General features: G+C 39.8%; 1 pseudogene; it reads left to right on the forward strand.

Moving 5' to 3' along the window:
* Nucleotides 1-2,575: 2,575 nt before the first annotated feature.
* LOC112472692 lies at nucleotides 2,576-2,694 on the forward strand (annotated as a pseudogene).
* The last annotated feature ends 3,608 nt before the right edge of the window (nucleotides 2,695-6,302 follow it).

Below are 6,302 nucleotides of genomic sequence, written 5' to 3' on the forward strand. Positions count from 1 at the left end.
AGACTTAAAACCAGGGATTCTCTGCCTCCAAATTTCAAACAAATGCTAATTTATTATAGTGTGCTGCTAGTTTCTGGTTGGATGAGACCATAGCTTTTAAACTTTTTGACCAAAACCAAGCATGATTATAACCTAGTATATACACACACACGCTCACAGACATATATATAACCTGAAACAAAAAGTCCATGAAAAAGTACTTGGCCCTTCGTAAGTGTAATGCATTCTTATATATTTTTTTACTTTAGCTTATTTCATTTTTAAAGGGAAAGCTAACGGTGACCTATTAAATTAATTGTATGGCCCACGAATGAGCTACAATCTACAACTTGAAAACACTTGTACCCACAATTTCTATGGACTCTTCAGTTCTAATGTTTTCTTATTCTCCTAAAAACAAAACAAAAACAAAAAGCCTTCAAACCTAATTCCCTTAGTTCAGAACAGAAGAGCTGGACTTGAGAGCAATTCATGTGAAAAGGAATTAAGGATTTTAGCCAAGCGAATATGTGGAAACACTGCAATGCAGGGGCAAAAAGTTGACCTTGCAGAGTCCTGCATTCCCTCCTGGGTGCCATATTTAAGAGAAATCATCAACCTGAAACACGTTCAGAGAACAGTCAAGATGGGGAAGGGTTTGAAATAACTTAAGGAGCCAGAAATGTTTAATCTGATTTTGAAGGAAAAGAGTTTCTAAACAGTTTTTTAAAAAATATCATGATAACATGTCTCTAAAGTAGTGAAATTACGCTTCAGGACTAGACATCTGGGCCCATGTGATGCCTTATCTTACATAAAGCTTATTTCCGTTCAATTTCTAGAGTTCGGCATCTGAAGGGAGAATCATGCAAAATGATTGTTACTCCACCTCCCCCATGTGAGAGGCAGGCAGGAAACTGCCCTCCCAGGGTAAGTGGAAGAGCTCTCAAGCTTGGTGTTGGCGAGACTTTTGCACAGCTTCAAAGGGATTTGGAAGGGGGGCGAAAATCTCCAGCCCAGGCTGTGCCTTGGAACACAGACATTCCTTTGCCTAGAGCCTGGCCGGGCCTTGTGGGAAAGCCCCACTTCTGATACTCTGTACGGTAGGAAGCACTTGCCAGGTCGTTTTCCTCTCTTATCGGCTCCAGCTGGTAGCCGGTTCTTCATGTGAGTCAGGACTAGAGGGAGTGAAAGGCTGGAGCAGTTCCTCCCCAGGTTTCCACTGGGGCCTCCAGACTGACGCCTGGAGCTGGAATTCCCCCGAAAGTTGGTTGCAACAATAGGGGGTTTGCACTAGTGTTGCTGAGGTAGGGCATGGTAGTGGAATAAGCAACAGAGATTTGTTGATAGTTTATTAAATTCAGGAAGGAAAAGGGAGAGAAGAGTCAAGAACAACTCATAGGTTATGTGGTTGAGAAATCTGGAGCAAATCAGGGCCGCCGAACCAAGTGGTAAAACTGAAGTGGTATAAATTGTGGAGAGAAAAGGCGGATACTTTTGATGGTACTACATTTGTGGCTTAGAGTCAGAGCTGAAAGTTTGAAATGAAGGTGGAGTGGTTAAAACATATTTTTTTTGCTGCTCAACTCTGTGGTATCCAACGTTAAATCCGGATACTGGGAGCAAAATTTGATTCTGTTTGAGAGTGAAGTGGTTCTTATGGATGTTGGAACCTCACGGTGGTCCTGCACAGCATGTTCATCCGTTATCTATTGTCATCTCAGACTGAGTTTAACTTTTAGAATATAATTAACACGTTTATTTGGGGTGGTTCTTTCAGTAGATGTTAAATAAACTGAAAATGACTGTCTATATTTTCTTTCTGGTTTCTCAGATGGGTTGAGTTCGATTGTGCCCCAGTTTTTCTAGATATCTAGTTGTTTGAGGTGATATTAAAAAGAGGGGCTGCTGAAACAGAAGAAGTTTTGTGCATGTGTACCTTGAGGATGGAGTGGGGAGAGAGAAACTGATAAAATATGACAATGAAAAAAGCAACAGTTAACATGTATTGGGTGCTCACTATGCACTAAGTGGTATTCTAAACACTACATATAATTATCTCATTTTATTTTCAACAGCAAAATTAAATAATTACTATTAATACTCTCCTTTTAAATTAAGGAAACTAAAGCACAGAGAGGCTAGTGGATTTGCCCCAGGCTACAGAGATCATCAGGCTGCATCTTTGACTGGCTTGGTAAACTGGCACAAGACAAGTAGAGGAGGTAAGGAAGTGTCGTGCTCCTTCCTGGACCTCATCCTCTGTGTCTCTTTCATTTGTCTAGTCCTTCTGACTGATATCATTTTATTAAAAAAGTGCAGCTGCAAATACAGAGCTTTCCTGAGTTCTGTGAGTTGTTCCAGCAAATTTCTGGACCTGAGTAGGTCATAGGAACCCCTGAATTTATCACCGGTCAGTCAGAAGTGTGGGTGGCCTAGGAATCCCTGAAATGCAGCTGGCATCTGAAGTGAGGGCGGTCTCGTTAGGGACTATTCCCTTGGGCTTGTGAGGACTGTGATAACTCCAGGTGGTTAGTGCCTGAACTGAATCATAGGTTTACCAGAAGGAATTGGCTCACAAGATTATGGAGGGTAAGTCTATGGCCATGCTCCCCTGAATAAGCCTGATCCTGTCTCATCTCAGAAGCTAAGCAGGGTCGGGCCTGGGTAGTATTTGGATGGAAGACCACCTAGGAAGACCAGATGTTGTAGGCATAAAAAACAAAAAATAAAAAAATAAGGGATTGTAAACTGACAAGATCCTTGCAATCTGTGAGGTCAACCAAGGGTTGCCTTGCCTAAAAAAAAAGAAAAAAAGAAAAGAAAAAGAAGACCCAGGTGAGCCGATGGTGTAGTTCCACTCTGAGTCCAAGTTTGAAGGCTGAAGACTTGTGGCCCAGGTCCAAGACAGTTGGGCAAAAAGAATGAATTCTGCTTTTCTTAGCCTTTTTGTTCTATTCAGGCCTTCAATGATTTGGATGAGGACCACTCACGGTGGGAGGGCAATTTGCTTTACTCACGTTACCCATTCAAATGTTCACCTTACCCAGAGACACCCTCACAGACACGCCCAGAATAATGTTTAACCAAATATATGGGCACCTTATGCCCAGTTAAGTTGACACAAAAAATTGACCTCCACTGTAGGCAAATGTATCAGTTTTTTGGTGCTGCTACAACAAATTACAACAAACTTATGGCTCAAAGCAACAGAAATTTGTAATTTTATAGTTCTAGAGGTCAGTAGTCAAAAAAGGGTCTCAGAGGCTTAAAATGAAAATGTCCCAGAACTCACAAATTATGAGATAGTTCATATAACAATATTGCAAATGTTTTTAATTTGAAGTTCAGTACAAAATGTAGTCTGAACATTGCTTTATTTCTACTATCTCCACCTAAGTATTATAATTCTGAATTCTGTGAAGATATCAAGACCCTTTTGCTGATGAAGACTGAGGCCAGGCTGACATACAGTAAATATGCAGAGAGCAGGATGAGGCTGACAGAGTTTTTTCAAACACTTATAGATCTGTTTGGGGCTCATCAAATTTCTAATCTTCAAAATGATTGTATCTAGTCAAATAGGCCCTTGATAAATGTTTGTTGATTGAAGGCATAAAAATAATTCCCTTGCCCCTATTGTTTACTTAGACCTTGAACTTAAACCTGACCTTGTGGATACAGCAGCTGCTTCCCAAGGATTAAATAGTCAAGAAGTTGAGTTTGAGATCAGACTCTGCTACTAAAACATATTTGATCTCAGGAAAATGCTCTACCTCCTTGGGCCAATGTTTGTATCCCTGAGATCAAGTTCCTGTTTGCTTTGACCTTTGTTTCTTGTTATTCTTTAGCCCGCCAGCTCATCAGTGATGCTGCCCACTGCATATAGCTGTGCAGGGCCTGGTGAGCTCAGCTGTTGTGTGACTGGATTCCGAAGAGGGTAGAGAGAGAGGCATATTTTTGGTATCTGTGTGGTTTCATTGCTTAACGGGGTTGAAGAATAGACCAGAATGTTTTCTGTTTACATTGCATTGTTCTTTGTTGTGACATGCCATTGAGAATCTGACTTTATTGTTTAGTGATGTCGCTATTTTTTAAAGTCAGAAGTTATGCTTTTTATAAAAACGTACTGAGACATTTTACTAGAAACTTTTTCAAATAATCACTAATTCAATAATGATCTAGTAGGTATATATACCCTTCTTATACACCAATACTGTGCTGGGAGCTTTCAATTACCTTGTTTAAGAATCAGGAAAAAAAAGCCCGCAGTGAGGGGATTATTAGCCTTGTTTAACAACTGAGGTTTAGAGAAATTAAAGGCATCGTTTAAATTTGTATACTGAAAGAGACAAATTTCTGGTCTATATATGTGATTTCTTTAACAAGAAGTAAAATAGGTAAGTAGCTGAATAAATAAATACATAAATAAAAGTATGTTCAGTACCTAATACTTATTAAAATATTCTTCGGAACATTTCTGGCAGATAGGTCAGAAATATTTTCTCCATTCCATAGTTTGTGGGACATTTTGAACACAGTAGAAATGAAATTGTTTGCCTACCTGAATATCAATAGAAAAACTGGCCATGTGGAGGTTACATTCTTCTAGTAAATTAGTAATATTGTTTTGGACAGAGCTCAATGTGCCAAGTGAAATAAAACAGGGTGACATCGTATGCAGTGACTGGGGCGGGGTGAGCCCACCTTAGCCAGGGTGGCTTCAGAAGGCCTCTTAGGAGTGACATCAGAGCTGAGAGTTAAAGGAGGAGGAGAGGAAAGCCATGTGCATCTCTAGAGAAAATGCAACCACCCCCCCACCTATCCCTCACCCCAAGGGTGTGCAAAGCCCTAGAAGAGGTCAGAACTAATAAAAGAGAGGACATGAAGGCCAGTGGTTGTTTATTTGTAGCACTTGGCACTGTCTGAAACAATGCTGTGAAATTACTTGTAAATTGTCCACCATCTCTGCAAGAATATAAACTCCAAATTGCCAAGGACTGTGTTTACTCTTGTTTACTTCTCTATTCTAGCATCTAACACAGTGTCTGGCACATAGTAGGCATGCAGTAATATTATTGGATGAAAGTCAAAATATGCTAGATGTAAAAAAGTCTAGCCAACCCATTTCCTGAGTTAATGGACACTGAGCAGAGCTAAAAGGACTTCCAGCAGGAAAAAGCTAGTGGGCCTCCTGATTTTTCCCCTGCATCATCCTGCCCCCTGCTGCTTAATTTGTCAAGAACTTGTGTTTCAGAAAGCACAGGTTCTTCCAGATGGAATTTCTTGCTTTCGGGATTTCACATTCTAAGTTTATGTTTGAAGAATCTTTGCTTCTTGTGTGTTCCAACTGAAAAACAATATTTTCTGTATTAAGGAGAAAGACAAACAGATTGTGCCTTTGCTCTAGGCATTAACTTGAGATAATCATGCTAAGCGAAATAAGCCAGACAGAAAAAGTTGAAAATCACATGATATCACTTATATGTGGGATATAAACCTAAAAGCAACAAATGAGCAGGACAAACAATCAGAGACTCATGAACATGGACTATAGACTAGTGGTTACCAGAGGACTATAGAGTAGTGGTTTCTTGTGGGGTGGGGGATGAGGGGGGAGGTAGACAGGGTAAAGGGAGTCAAATAGAGGAGTAGGGGGAGGGCGAAGTGGGTAAAGGGGATCAAATATATGGTAGCTGAAGGAAACTAGACTTTGGATGGTGAACGCACAATAGAATATATAGAAGTCAAATGATAATGTACACCTGAAAATTATATAATTGTATTGACCAATGTTACCCCAATAAAGCTGTTAAAACAACAACAACAACAACAACAACAAAACAATACGAGGCCTCCAACCTGGGTTTCTGGTGACCAAAATGAAGGCAATGTTGTTGACAGTGATTTAATACATTTATCACTTTCTAGGGCCCCTACCTCCCTGGGCTGCTGGCATTGCTCAGAGCCTATCTCTGCTTAGTCTGAATAGGTTCTTACATGGTTGTTAAAAAAATAAGTAAAAAGTAAAGATAACATGTGAATATTGATAGTTCATTGTGAACTCTTGGAAGTCAGAGGGTTGTTGTTGTTGTTGTTGTTTTTGGCAGGCCCAAGTCTTAAAGGTAGCAGACTCTAAACAAATGTCTGTCAAATTTAACCAAGTTACTTTGTCATGGGGACTTGACTTCTACTTCATGGTGTCTAAATTATAACATACTTTTTAAGACAAAAATGCAAAATATCAACTTCAAAATAAGGTAAAAGTCTCATCTGTTCATGTCTCTTTGTATCTATTTGTCACGAAAGGCCTATTTATTAAA

Source organism: Pteropus alecto, unplaced genomic scaffold, assembly GCF_000325575.1.
Source record: "Pteropus alecto unplaced genomic scaffold, ASM32557v1 scaffold87, whole genome shotgun sequence".
Lineage (NCBI taxonomy): Eukaryota > Metazoa > Chordata > Mammalia > Chiroptera > Pteropodidae > Pteropus > Pteropus alecto.